General features: G+C 42.6%; 1 long non-coding RNA gene across 2 annotated transcripts; it reads right to left on the minus strand.

Moving 5' to 3' along the window:
- Positions 1–4859: 4859 nt before the first annotated feature.
- Positions 4860–12422, minus strand: LOC125537124 (uncharacterized). 2 transcript variants are annotated; one of them, XR_015616194.1, is made up of 5 exons: positions 12107–12422; positions 11067–12023; positions 10022–10086; positions 9419–9641; positions 4860–5182 (listed from the first exon to the last, which is right to left on the minus strand). It is a non-coding gene; the product is annotated as an uncharacterized LOC125537124 (long non-coding RNA). The 2 variants fall into 2 exon arrangements; XR_007295612.2 differs by lacking the exon at positions 4860–5182 and having other exon boundaries at positions 9318–9641.
- Between the last annotated feature and the right edge of the window lie 2823 nt (positions 12423–15245).

Genomic DNA, 15245 nt, shown 5'->3' on the forward strand with positions numbered 1-15245 from the left:
CGGCGGGGTAGATGTCCGCCACGCCATGCTCCTGCTCTGTAGCGAGGGAGGAGGTAGTCTAGGCGGGCTGGGTTGCACAGTATCACTGGGCTTAAAGTGCATAGCGCATAATAGTTTTAATCCTTCCCTATCTGCTAAATAATATAGCTCGTTATCTCTTAATTGAGTGGGCAAATGATTTTTGTTACTGATGAAAGTTGGAACTTAGATTCAAGGAAACATTTTGAGGTCACACACAAAATTTTATTTTATTTGTAAATGTTTAAATTATTGTTTATTTTCAATTACAATTTTAAATGTTGTTGGACCACCTAAAATATCTCTAGGGTCAATTTAAGAATTCATTTGATGTGGGTTTCTTCATGACAAATACCTATTGAATATTAGTAATATTATGAACTATTTTGTTTGCATGTTTGAGGATGTAAATATTTGACTTGTACTTTAAATTTGAATTACTTGGGTTTGGATCAAAGTGATTTTTAGAAAATTAATTGCGATGACATGGCACCATTAGTGTGTGCTTACTGTAGCTTAATTATTCGGGCGTCACAATTCTCCTCCACTATAAGAAATCTCGTCCCGAGATTTAAGAGGTAGTGTAAGGGGGAAATGTTTGGTATCGAATCTATCGGGTCTTCTCGGTCTTGCTTGCTCTTCTCGAAGAAGTTGATCCCTTATGTTGATGTCTTAATTTCTCTGCTTCAGGTCATCATGATGAAGTCAGCCTCCTTCCTTCGGGAACTCCATCATACTTACAAATAGGTAAGGGGCACCTCGACAAGGATAGAATGCTATAAGGGGTAATCGTCTGGGGGTATCCCATGAATGAACAGATGAGTATCTCTCGAGTTGAACAAATAAAAGACATTGAGAGCAAAGTAAGAAGGTACAATAAGGAGTTCCAAGAGGATAAACAACCGTTCGATGTCTGAAACAGAGTGAAAGGGGTTCAAGGTGTCGAAGAATGAATCTTGTGTCTAATACCAGAATAGACCACTACGAAGGTGGCCCGTGACTTACATACGGAGCCAAGCGCGAGGAATATCTTTGGCAGCAGGGGTGTACAGGAGAGTCAGGTTTCGATCCTGGGACCTGTGGGTTATGGGCCCACCATGTTGGTTAAAAGTAGGAGGAGCGGTGACATCTTGCACGATCATGATAGCAAGGCATGTCAGAGGGTAGAATGTCAGTTATGTCGGCAACAACACCGGTACCAAGGGCGAGGGACGAAGAGAACCATTTTCCTGCTCGTAGAACGAGGCGGACCAATAGGCAAAGTTCTCATCCATCGATGGCTACCAGAATGTCATCAACAATAGTAACAGGGTCTTGCTGACAGAATTGTACACCGAGGTGTTTACATAAGCAGGAGAATAATACTGCTTCGATCATATAGACCTCAAGAAAGGTTAAACCAAACAATAGAAAGGATAATATGATTATTAAATTAACAGAACAATGGAAAGGGAATATGTGTTTAAAAACATATTTCAAGGGTATATCCTTCCCAAGGACAAACAGAGCATGATATCCATGATAGGATAGAAGTAGAAAACCATTTAGGTAAGGGGAGAGGAATTTCATGACATAAACCAAACAAAGATGTTTGGATAATTGATAAGGAAAATGTGGCATTGTGCTTTAAATGTTCTTATTGATGATAGGAGTACCGCATACATGCCTCGATATAGCTTTGACATGGTCTTCAAGCAAAGGTCGGACTTTGCATACACAAAGGATTCATCAAGAACAACTTATAAAATAAGTCTGACGATTTCCTCATGGAAGAATCGCTAAGCTTGCTAAAAAGGGAACTATAACAATAGGTCCTCCAGCCAGGGGTGATAGGCATGACATCACCTTACCGATATATAAGGACCAATGTTATAACTCTTGGAAATAAGTCCCAACCATCATATCTGACCGAGATTCAGATCTGATTGGTGTCAGGATACCTCAGACTCAAGATGCATGAGAAGTAAAAGTGCAACACAAATTGTCGAGATGACATTGTAAGATCCTCGAGAAATGAACTATGGAAGCGAGTTCTGAAACAAGAGTTCATCATTAAATCAAGGAGAGGGTGAGGAGGTGGCTGATGGACTCGGCGCCAATTCATTGAGATTTTCAAAAAGATGGATTTCCACAATTATATGAACAAGGACATAACATTTGCCAGATCAAATGATATAATGATGTATACTCGAGGAAAACATACACAATTAACATTGGTTGAAGGGTGCACCCGAAATATGGGCTTTAGGTAGCAGAATCAATGTTAGAATGGTGATTCAATAATCAATGGCCTAAGGATGTAATGTTGACCATCAACTCCAAAGCAATAAGGTTGATAGAAGGGCAGAATCCAAACAGCACCGTTCACCTGTTGGTATCCCGGTTATAAACAACACGGGGACCAAGAAAAGAATGGTGATGGTGATAAGTATCACTTGTACAAGAATTTTCGAGAGGTGGTGAAATTCTCACAACATTCTTGACATAAAATATGGTAATACTCCAAGGTAAAGAAGATCAATTGCTGGATAGCAAGGAACTCAAGGTATAACACAAAACGCGAACAAGTTTGTGTTGGAGGGAAGACAGTAGAGTGGTCGATGATAACACTTATCATCGAGGGCAAGGATGGTCTTTCTCATTATGAATTCAATTGATATCCTGGAAGAGTTTGGAATGCTGACTATGATCACGACACATTTGTCGAGAGATTTCATGAAAATGTATTTGATCAACGATGACATCAAGTCAAAGGAATGATGAAGCAAAAGGTTATTGGAACCATGGGTACAACACAAACTCGAAATCAAGTTTGCTATTCAAGGAGAAATGATATGACGAGGAAGATCGACGTAAGATTAGCTCACCGTCGAAATTTGTGCTCCGGGAAGAAGGACCAGGTAGCACAGTTAAAAAATGTACGATAATGATATAGCCGATCATGCTATGAATGACTTGAAGGATTAGTAAACTCATAAGCAATGTAGATTACTTAGAGTTATTGAATCGGAGTGCGGACTCGATTCACTATTTGGTGTTCTCGGTTGAGGACAACCCAAACCCGAGGGAATTCTGAAATCGGTGAGAAGCAATACTGGATGAAGACTCATAAGCAGTTATGTAGTTTGGTGATATTCTCGAGATAACAGAGGTGAAACTCGGAGGTAGATCGGAATAGAAACTGATCTGTATCATAGACTTGCGATAGCAGATACTTTAATCTTGTCAAAATAGACGAGGCAATGGAATGGTTTCCTTTCAAATATATTGAATAACGTTAGCATGGTCGGAACCATGATTGCAAAAGGCCAGATCCCAGATATAAGATGAACTTATACCAAGGGAATAATTAATTTAAGAGAAGCTTTAATGCTAAGATCTACATCGTTTCCATGGGCATGAACACAAGTTCAAGGTTGACTCCCACTTCTCCAATGCATGACCATTCATTCACTTCTCGTCCTCGAAGAAGTTGTATGGTAGAAACTTATCTGGTAAAACACCAGAAGGGTATGACTTGTGAAAACCTTCAGGTTCATACGGTTTTTAGGGAAGGTATAGGTTCAACCCATCGGGGCATCTTAGAAACATATACCTCAAGCTTCAAGAGTAAATATCACCAGCTCGAAAAGCAGAGCATGGTTGGCCAAATCAGAGAATATGATTTACCAATGGCCTTGTGTATCAAGGAAAGAACTCCAGGTTTTGAGAATATGCAAGAACGGTCAGATAATAATCCACCAAAGGATCTAGCGGACCGCAAAGGATCTAATGTAAGTAGAGGTACTCAGCCAGAAGAAGAAACAATGCAAAGGCATGGGATTATAGAAACAACAGACTAATTCAAAGCTCAAATGCAAATGAATTATGATCTCCATATCAAGGGATCAGAAGCAATTGCTCTGATGAAGGATGGATAAGTTGGGCAAGCTTAGGGGTACAATCGATGGCAATTTGATTGGTCGAGATCCAACTCATGTTTAAAATGACGCCTGAGCTAGAAGGATGAATTCTAGGATCTGATTGAGGATTGCTGGCATTCGCAACATATTGAATCAACGGACTCAAGATGATAGTGACAAAGGATGCCAATAAGATTACTAGACTTATGGGATTAACCATAATGTAAGTAAGCAAGAATTTCAAGGGCAATATGCTGCTGAGGATTTTCGGATGTTCGAATGGTATTTCAAATATTTTTTAAAAAACACCTGAATAACTGGGGATGAACGAATCCCCGGTAAGTGTGAGAAATTATCCGTAGGGGTATTCATGTGGCAAAGAACAACATGGTAGTAAGCTCAAAGGATTCTCGGGACAACAGAGAGTATTTCGGGGCATCTTGTAATAACAAGAGCAACGGGGAATGTTTGTATTTATGGCAAGTGTATGTGGTTTTCCATAGAGGTTTATCGATGGATGGAAATTGCAAAAGCGATGGCACAAAGTCTCGAGAGAACATCATGGAGTATTCTCGGAATCTTCTGGTGCAACACACGATCATCGGTAATAAGTTGCTCTTCGGGTGAAAGTGATCACGAGACCCTAATGTTAGATTTAGCAAAATTTATTTAACCCAAATAGAAGAGAGATCAGAGTCCCAGAGTATAGACGACGAATAAAAGATCCTAATACCACCCAATGGCGACGTGGGCCCATAAGACACACAGCCATGTTAGTAAAAGATTTTCAATGACTAGACTCAACTTCGGCCAAGGAGTGCGGAAGGGGGATTCCTACAGGCAGTCGGCTCTAATACCAACTTGTGACGCCCCCAATTCAATCGTACACTAATCATACACGCAAACGTGTACGATCAATATCAGGGACTCACGAGAAGATATCACAACACAACTCTACAAATAAAATAAGTCATACAAGCATCATATTACAAGCCAGGGGCCTCGAGGGCTCGAATACAAGAGCTTGATCATAGACGAGTCAGCGGAAGCAACAATATCTGAGTACAGACATAAGTTAAACAAGTTTGCCTTAAGAAGGCTAGCACAAACTGAGATACATATCGAAAGAGGCGCAGGCCTCCTGCCTGGGATCCTCCTAAACTACTCCTGGTCGTCGTCAGCGGGCTGCACGTAGTAGTAGGCACCTCCCGAGTAGTAGTAGTCGTCATTGACAGTGGCGTCTGGCTCCTGGGCTCCATCGTCTAGTCGCAGCAATCGGGTATAGAAAGGGGGAAAAGAGGGAGCAAAGCAACCGTGAGTACTCATCCAAAGTACTCGCAAGCAAGGAGCTACACTACATATGTATGCATTGGTATCAAGTGAAATGAGGGTATCATATGTGGACTGAACTGCAGAATGCCGGGATAAGAGGGGGATAGCTAGTCCTTATCGAAGGCTACGCTTCTGGCCACCTCCATCTTGCAGCATGTAGAAGAGAGTAGATGGTAGGTTCACCAAGTAGCATCGTGTAGCCTAATCCTAACCGATGATCCTCCCCTCGTCGCCCTGTGAGAGAGCGATCACCGGTTGTATCTGGCACTTGGAAGGATGTGGTTTATTAAGTATCCGGTTCTAGTTGTCATAAGGTCAAGGTACAACTCCAAGTCGTCCTGTTACCAATGATCATGGATATTCGAATAGTTTTACTTCCCTGCAGGGGTGCACCACATTTCCCAACACGCTCGATCCCCTTTGTCCGGACACACTTTCCTGGGTCATGCCCGGCCTCGGAAGATCAACACGTCGCAGCCCTACCTAGGCACAACAGAGAGGTCAGCACGCCGGTCTAAATCCTATGGCGCAGGGGTCTGGGCCCATCACCCATGGCACACCTGCACGTTGCGTACGCGGCTGGTGAGCAGACCTAGAAACCTCCATTACAAAGGAAGTTGCGTTACGCGGTCCAGCCCGGCGCGCGCCGCTCAGTCGCTGACGTCACGAAGGCTTCGGCTGATACCACGACGTCGAGTGCCCATAATTGTTCCCGCGTAGTTGGTTAGTGCGTATAGGCCAGTGGCCAGACTTAGATCAAATACCAAGATCTTGTTAAGCGTGTTATTTTGAAGTAACCGCGAACGCCGACCAGGGCCAGGCCCACCACTCACCTGGGTGGTCCTAACCTGCCCTGTCACTTCGCCACAAAGTAACAGTCGGGAGCCGTCGGGAACCCAGGCCCACCACTACCTGGGTGGAACCACCTGCCCCTTCAGCCCCCAACATCGGAATCACTTGCGGGTACTCAATGAGCCGACCCGACTTTACTCACAACATGTATGGTATGTATGTGTAGTATATACCCGTGATCAACACCCGACGAGATCGTGGCCCGATAGTATAGCATGGCAGACTGACAAGAATGTAGGGCCACTGATGATAATCTAGCATCCTATAGTAAGCATTTAGGATTGCAGGTACCGTATCAACAGTTGTAGCAACAATGACAGGCTATGCATCCGGATAGGATTAACGGAAAGCAGTAACATGCTACACTACTCTAATGCAAGCAGTAGACAGAAGAGTAGGCGATATCTGGTGATCAAGGGGGGGCTTGCCTGGAAGCTCCGTTGAAAGGGAATAAGGGTCGTCGTCGACGTAGTCGATCACAGCGGCATCGGCAGCGGTCTCGGGGTCTACCGGAGAGAAGAGGGGGAAGAAACAATAAATACAGAGCAAACAAGTGCAATACTAAACATGGCAAGGCAACAAGCAGCGCTAGGGGTGTTCTAACGCAGGGCTACCTGATACAGACGAAGGGGAATAACATCCATGAATGTTTTCCCGAAGTTAGGCATTTTCGGACAGTTGAAACGGAGGGGGAAAGTTCCATGTTCACTATGATAGGGGCATGTAACAGATGAACGGACCGCGTGTTTGGATTCGTCTCGTCATTCTGAGCAACTTTCATGTAGAAAACTTTTTCATCCAAGTTAAGGATTAATTTCTATGATTTTCCGAAGTTTTAGCAATATTCTGAAAATTCCTGAAAATTTGCGAAGTCTGAGAATTTGTCGGTTTTAAACATCTTTTAGCTGTTTTCAAAAGGCTACAACCATGGATCTGTACCTCCTATGATTATATGCCTTATATCAATTTTGAGCATTTTTCTGTCATATACAAGATAGTAGCACTTTCGTCCAAATTAGAGTTCATTTGCTTGATCATCAACAGCTCTAAAGTAGCTATGAAAATAAAGTTGTTTTCGGTTTTTTTCACTTAACAGAACTTAGCATTTTGTGATTTTTGGAGGATTTAAACCATGCATCGAAAGGATTTGGTCTAGTGGGATAAAATGAAGTTTTTCAAGTATACTTTATACTTATATTAATTTCACCCAAGTTAACAGATGTTTAGACGTTGTTTAGAGGATGTCTAGAGGGTTAGTCAATATACAATCAGAAAAGCTAGCTAGTAGCCGCTACAGTAACTAGCATCAGCAGTATAGTAAGCAACGGCGTGGCTCGGGCACTGCAGCCGAGCGGGGCGCAACAGCAGCCACAAGCAGAGCAGCGCGGGGCACGCGAGGGCGCGGGCGAAGCCACACGTAGGCAGGCGCAAGCGGCAGCGGCAATGGGCGCAGGTGGCTGCAGGAGACGCGCGCGAGCACACGATGCACGCACAAGGCGAGGCTGCGACCGGTGGAGCTCGCGAACGGGGCGGCCGCAGCAACAGATGCAGAAGCAACAGCGCTGCGCATGGGAGGGGAGGAGCAGGGGCGCGCTGGGGCGAGTGCAGCAGCAGAGCAAGCGGGCGGACGCGGGCAGGGCGCCGGTGAGCACGAGCGCGTGTGGGCGAGTAGGCGAGCGCAGCGAGGCAAGGCAGAGGAGAGGGCTAGGGACGACGCGGGTCGTGGTGCTCGCGACGCGTAGGCAGGCAACCACGACGGAGCAGCGTCACAGGAGCAACACAACACGCATGCACGTACGCGTATGCGTACGCGGGGGGCTCGGACGAACTCGGGGACGTCGGCCTACGGCGCAAGAACGGGAGGGGAGAGGAGGTGCTCACCGAGCAGGCACAAGGAGGCCCGTCAAGTGGCTTAGGAGCAGCAGAGGTGGCCGGGGTCGAAGAAGGCGGCGACGATCCGGGGCGGACGGAGGTTGAGGACGGGGAGGCAGCGGGCACACGGGTGGCTTTCGGCCCGAGCTCGCCCACGTAGTCGAAGTAGGCGGCGAAGGCGGTTCCCCTAGCGCGGTCTCCGGCAGCGGGGAGGGCAGCGGCGATGGCTACGCCAGCGACACGTCCATGGCGGAGCTTGGGAAGGAGGGGATCTGAGGAGGAGAGGTAGAGGGTGAGGGAGCGAAGGGGATCGAGCTAGGGTTCACAGTGGGAGAGAGGCGTCGAGGGAGGCACTTATCCACCCCGGGGACCCATGGGATGGTTGACACGGTGGCCTCGGCGGGGTGGATGTCCGCCACGCCATGCTCCTGCTCTGTAGCGAGGGAGGAGGTAGTCTAGGCGGGCTGGGTTGCACTGTATTACTGGGCTTAAAGTGCATAGCGCATAATAGTTTTAATCTTTCCCTATCTGCTAAATAATATAGCTCGTTATCTCTTAATTGAGCGGGCAAATGAGTTTTGTTACTAATGAAAGTTGGCACTTAGATTCAAGGAAACATTTTGAGGCCACACACAAAATTTTATTTTATTTGTAAATGTTTAAATTATTGTTTATTTTAAATTACAATTTTATATGGTGTTGGACCACCTAAAATATCTCTAGGGTCAATTTAAGGATTCATTTGATGTGGGTTTCTTCATGACAAATACCTATTGAATATTAGTAATACTAGCAAATATGCCCGTGCGTTGCTACGGAAGAAAACAAATATATGTCCATATGTATCTAATGCATGGACATGTGCTATTGCAGCGAAAAAAACTCACTTATAGCTAAGTGATGGTAAGATTCGTCCCAACCAAAAACTTCATCAATCATAATCCTCCTTTTATTAAACGACATACATGTGCAATAAATGTATTTGTCAACCAAGGAAGGTTGAAGATTTGGAACATATATATGCTTATGATTGATTGTCATCCAAAACATGGAATCATCAGTTTGAGAGTAACTTTCATTACAAAATAGACCAAAGAAACAAAACAAAAATACAACGCCTCGCCTAATAAACTATCAATGGATATACCGTATCCGCGTCAGAGTGACTTTAACACTTGACTTTATAAAACAATTAGCCAGAAGAAGACTGAAATTTCTAGCCATTTAAAATTATAGGATAGTGTATAATGATGTAACAGAATAATAATTTTAACCATGTAGAAAGCTAGAATATCTTAAGCATAATTATAGTTAGATGTTTGATTAAAGAATTACTTATCATTGAGGTTTCTCGTTTAGTCAACTGCATTGGCATAAATCAGACATGTATATAGGCCAATTGAGTACATAAGAATTGCTCACAAATAGATTCAGAGGTGTACTTTAGTTCTGAAGAGATGAGTTCTCCCTGTCCTTCTGAATTTCTCTCCATACCAAACATGTGCACACTTCGTTGTCGTCGTCAGCACCACAACAACAGTCCTATAAATAATATATACAGAAGATTACTCACAAACCAACAGGTTACCAGCTTGCTAAAAGAATCCGCTCCTCCATCTTCCTACCCTTCAGCACGATAGCCTCAACTGCATATGGTATACTTCACTGGAACAAAGATGCAAACAATACGATGAAGTGCTAAAAACAGGTTGTCGAAGTAAGGTTCAGAACTGGATCAGGTAAGCATTTAGGAATATCTAAACAAAGAACGTGGCACAAAATAATTCGGATGCGGAGATGACACTTTGTTCCTATAAAAAGATAACGTGATAACCTCAATACAACGACTTCATGAAATTCAGAGGAAAACCCATACGGGAAAACAATGATCAACATTAACCTATACGACATGTAAATATATAATTCAGAAATCAACATCTTGCTCTTTGCACATTACATCATCAATGCCTCGCATATGAGAAACTTCACTGGGACAAAGATGCAAACAGTATGGTGAACTGCTAAAAGTAATGTTCAGAACTCACCATGAGGCATATCTTTACGAAGAACGTACCACAAAAGAATTCTGATGCGGAGATGCACGTTTTTCCTATAAAAAAATAAAGTGATATCCTTGTAACGATGTGTAAAAAATTTAGAGGGAAAACCAAACATGCAAACCATTATTTAATCTGTACGTCATGTATAACTCAGAATCAACAGCTTTGTCTTCTCTTTACACATTGAGCACAACAGTTTCAAGGATCTTGCTACAGTACATAGATCCTTGGAACAATATCATGCTCTAGGAACTACATTTTATAAGTGGCGTACATATATCCAAATAGTGGACAAACTGAATCAGAGTTCATAAAAAATATTGAAAGAGTAGGTGAGGTTCTGGGAGGAGGAGAAATAGGTTAGTGACCGTGGTCGGGCTGGACGAAATCGTCAGTGTCAAACTCAAGGTCGGACTTGAGGACGTCCTGGCCGAGCTTGTCGGCGCAGGTCAAAAACTGCCTCGGCAAGTATCTCATGGAGCTTAAGGCAGCAGTGCGGGCCCGTGACACAGGGCCAGGTAAATATGCATTGCAGTAAATACAGAGGGGGGAAATAGTGGATCTGCGTCCAATTCTTGCAGAGCCTGCTATATAAATTACCCAAATAAGGCCAGACTTAACTGAGAATTAAATTTCAGAGAGCGTTCACTTAAATAGTCAAAGAACAATTGTTAATGTCATGGAAAAATAGAGTGATTTAGACACATCCTGCAGAATATATCACACTGAATTTCTAAGTTATATATATATAATTACAACTGACATTGTTGATGCAATGCTAGCAGAAGAAACACGCATGGTAGAACAATTATCATTAAAACCAAGAGGTTAACAATTAATTGGTGCTATGTTGTAAATTCGGGCCAAGAGTGTTCATATTTCAGTCGATCTATCAAAGGTGTTCAATGGTATCTTGGTCTATGTCGTTAATTGACAATTGATACAATTAACAATAGTAAACAATTCTCAGGAGCAAAACGGTAAATGACTTAGGGATCTTTCAAAAACAAATTGCATCAGTAATACTTACAAAGGCATAATTGCATATCCAGTCCCAAGCCTCCCTGCCTGTTTCCCGCCACATGTATGCATTGCAGCCATGTATGCCAAGCAAGTCTGGTCTGAGCCGCCGCAAGCTTGTCTGGAAGCACATTCATACACGATGGGCCATCGTGCCACCACTTGGGGTGTCTTTGGCTCGCTTGTAAATGAGAGTAAGGGAAAGAGGCAAGGTTGTGCTGCTACACCTCATTGTTTCTCCGCCCAGTCTGCAATGTTCTCTTCCGACAGGTTGGGGATGAAGTGGTTGCACGCGAGGCAAGCAGCGAGGTCGCCCGTATTGCCGTCAAGGACAATGCAGTGGGGCGGGGTAGAGTGGAGGCGGCACCGATTCTACACCAAACATCCTCACTTCCAATGCTGCATGAACCTCCCTGCCTGGTAATCATGTTCTACTGACTGAAGTTTGATGTAGCCCTAAATATCTATATGCAACGGTAAGCACTGCACTTACTTTGCCAGCCCCTGCAATCAAAATTGTCAACATCCATAGAGCATGGTACATAAATACTCTCATTTTCTCAAGGGGATTAAACTTTAGGTGGCGAATAATTTCAGATTTGGGGAGAAAATCATACACGAATATATTGCAGTAAAGCCTGCTGCCCCTAATATCTTCAAGCTCCTGCGCCACAAAACAAATATCAGTGCACTGCTTTACTACTAATCTAGAACAAAACAAATCAAGGAAACTATCAATTTTTCTTATAGAAATCAAGGGAAGTATCCTAATCGTGCCATACTAATCTTAATACTCCTCTGCCAATAGCTAGCAGCTTCCTCTGCCTGCAACCACCCACTTCCTCTGCCTGTAGAGCGCCACACACATGAACACAGACGCATATCCAGCCGCACGCACACACGCTAGGCCGCCGGGAGCACAACACAGGCACCACATACGCCACACTCGGTCGGATAGAGTCGCCACCTGTTTGTGATGCAAGAGGATAGAGGAAGTTGGAGAGAGAGAGAGAGAGAGAGAGATTTAGAGAGCAGAAGATGGATGCTCACGCCGATTTGCTGCCGCATCCTTCAATCCACTGCCGCCGCGTGTGTGTAGCCGCCATGGCGTTCATCCTCCCGAGGCGCCGAATCCCTTTGAAATCCAAGTCTGGAACTCCATGGATATGGGCTAGAGATTGAGGAGGCTGGGTTGATGCCAGAGAATTTTAGGGGCGGATGGGGAAGGGAAGGAGAGCGGCAGATGGCCGGAGAAGAGGACCGGTCGCCGCCACCGGCGCCGTACCCGGACGGATCGAGGAGAGCCCCAGCTCGGGTGTGCTCTGGGCACCTAAAAGAGGAGCACGGGCCAAATACCATAAACTACATGGTCGTTTTTGGAAGAACGAAACGTTTTCGCTGGTTAGCCACTTAAGTTGGAGTGCGGGTTGAGTATATGAAACAATAGGGACCTTTTTGCAAAAACGCCACGACAGTGAACCCGCAGACTCAATCCGTGCTTTATTATTATTAATTATATTACTAGCACATATACCCGTGCGTTGCACCGAAAGACAAAATCAATATGCATTCAAATATAATTAGAATTTTATGAACAAAATATAATGGCTCATGAACAATTTAATGTTTACAAAGATCTATGGACGCACATTGTCACAAAATAACTTATATATGGTTGCACTTGCACTTGAATGTGTTAAAATAAACCTATACTTTCACATCACATGCAATTAAAAATATAACTGATTATCTTTGATCCAATGCGCATACCTTAAAAAATATTTTCTTAGTCGAAAGCACTTCCTAGATTTCAAATAAAATGTCAAACTCTATGGTTCACAACAATGTTCCTCAATTATCAACACACCCCAGGTATTGCTTAAAATCGACACAAAGCGCCCCTTCTTCTGCCAAATTGTGACAAATTCTATATCTATATTGATAGAGAAGGTAAAAAAATTTGAAAAAAAATCTAGTGCACTCTATATCTTAAAAAAGTCACAAATATGGTTACTCACCCCACCAAAAAAGGTTACTTTCCTCTCTAATGATTGTTCTTGATAGTCTAAACATAATGTAATTCTTATCATGTCTGCCAGAGTTTTACTAAAAGGGAAAAAAAGGAAAAATTAGCTAAAATTAGGAACCAAGGAAGAAAATTATGAAACTTAGAAACTTTTGTTCAAAATTGTACAATTAAAAAGCTTGATTTTATCTAAAAATCAGATTAATAACAGAAAGTTAAAATATAAAATAATTTAATTTAATGTTGGATTTCCTACTAATTAATTTCGTGATATGCATATATATGCCCGCTTTTTAAATAGGAAGGCAATCAGCGACAATAATTATCCAGCGTGCATCTTGCTTTTTTTAGATCTGCATCTCCGCTTTTAAGTAGGAAAGCAATCAAGCTGCACTAATTAAATCATTGCATTCCCGTGGAGTCAACTTTTTCATTTGCCTTTTTTTTCTTGGCGTTATTCCTTCCTTTCTTGTCTTTCTAATTGCAGGAAATCATTTATTTCTTAGACTCTCGGGGCAGCTCTGCTTATTTCCCAGGAAATTCATAAGCTAACGCGTGCCTGGCTTTAGCCAGTTGGTTGTGCACGTTGCCATTAAGTGGCAGGTCTTGAGTTCGATTCCCATGAAAATCAACTAATTTTTGCTGCGCTCCTCTACAATCTCGGCCCATATGCAAGGGCGAAGTCGCAGCTCACAATCTCGGCCCATGTGGGGCAAAGCCTGTGACGGATAAAAATTGTAATTTGTCAAATCTATACCAATGGCAACATTAGTACCACCTCGTGTATATGTTTTAAATTCAAACTGAAAGCATAAATTTACAGAAAGAAAGTGTATTGTGACGGTGAACCCACGGAGTCAATCCGTGCTTTATTATTAGGGATAGATTATTATTATTATTACTAGCACAGATGCCCGTGCGTTGCAACGGGAGAAAATGCTGGCTCCTATGAATCTGCCAGATCAAGGAACCATGTCGTTGGACAACGCTTGCTGATGATAAGAAATTGGTTCATTTCATCAACATATGGGGTATGATTTCAAGTAAATTGATCTGTCTGAACAACCACCTCTTGATTGTTAGTTCATTCTTTAGATTATTTGTTCATTCTTGAATTTCAATAAATATGAAGTAATAGCACCAAGCAAACTAACCTAGAATAATAATTGCAGCAGCAAGCAAACTAACCTAAAATACGTTGCAGCAAGCATAATCTGTTCATTTAAAAAATTTGCTTAGCTGGCATCACAGCATATTTTTTATCAATAATCTAGTGATATGTAGTATATATCCATAAGCACGTGAGTATTTTTTATCAATAATCTAGTGATATGTAGTATATATCCATAAGCACGTGAAATTCATAAGCTAACGCGTGCCTGGCTTTAGCCAGTTGGTTGTGCACGTTGAGATTAAATGGCAGGTTTTCAGTTCGACTTCCATGAAAATCAACTAATTTTTACTGCGCTCCTCTACAATCTCGGCCCATATGCAAGGGCGAAGTCGCAGCTCGCAATCTCGGCCCATGTGGGGCAAAGCCCGTGACGGATAAAAATCGTAATTTGTCAAATCTATACCAATGGCAACATTAGTACCACCTCGTGTATATGTTTTAAATTCAAACTGAAAGCGTAAATTTACAGAAAGAAAGCGTATTGTGACGGTGAACCCACGGAGTCAATCCGTGCTTTATTATTAGGGATAGATTATTATTATTATTATTACTAGCACAGATGTCCGTGCGTTGCAACGGGAGAAAATGCTGGCTCCTATGAATCTGCCAGATCAAGGAACCATGTCGTTGGACAACGCTCGCTGATGATAAGAAATTGGTTCATTTCATCAACATATGGGGTATGATTTCAAGTACATTGATCTGTCTGAACAACCACCTCTTGATTGTTAGTTCATTCTTTAGATTATTTGTTCATTCTTGAATTTCAATAAATATGAAGTAATAGCACCAAGCAAACTAACCTAGAATAATAATTGCAGCAGCAAGCAAACTAACCTAAAATACGTTGCAGCAAGCATAATCTGTTCATTTAAAAAAATTGTTTAGCTGGCATCATAGCATATTTTTTATCAATAATCTAGTGATATGTAGTATATATCCATAAGCACGTGAGTATTTTTTGCAGAAATTTTGTAAACTTACTTAAA

This window comes from Triticum urartu, chromosome 2A (genome assembly GCF_056163025.1).
Source record: "Triticum urartu cultivar PI428250 chromosome 2A, HENAU_Tu73, whole genome shotgun sequence".
In the NCBI taxonomy this organism is placed as follows: domain Eukaryota; kingdom Viridiplantae; phylum Streptophyta; class Magnoliopsida; order Poales; family Poaceae; genus Triticum; species Triticum urartu.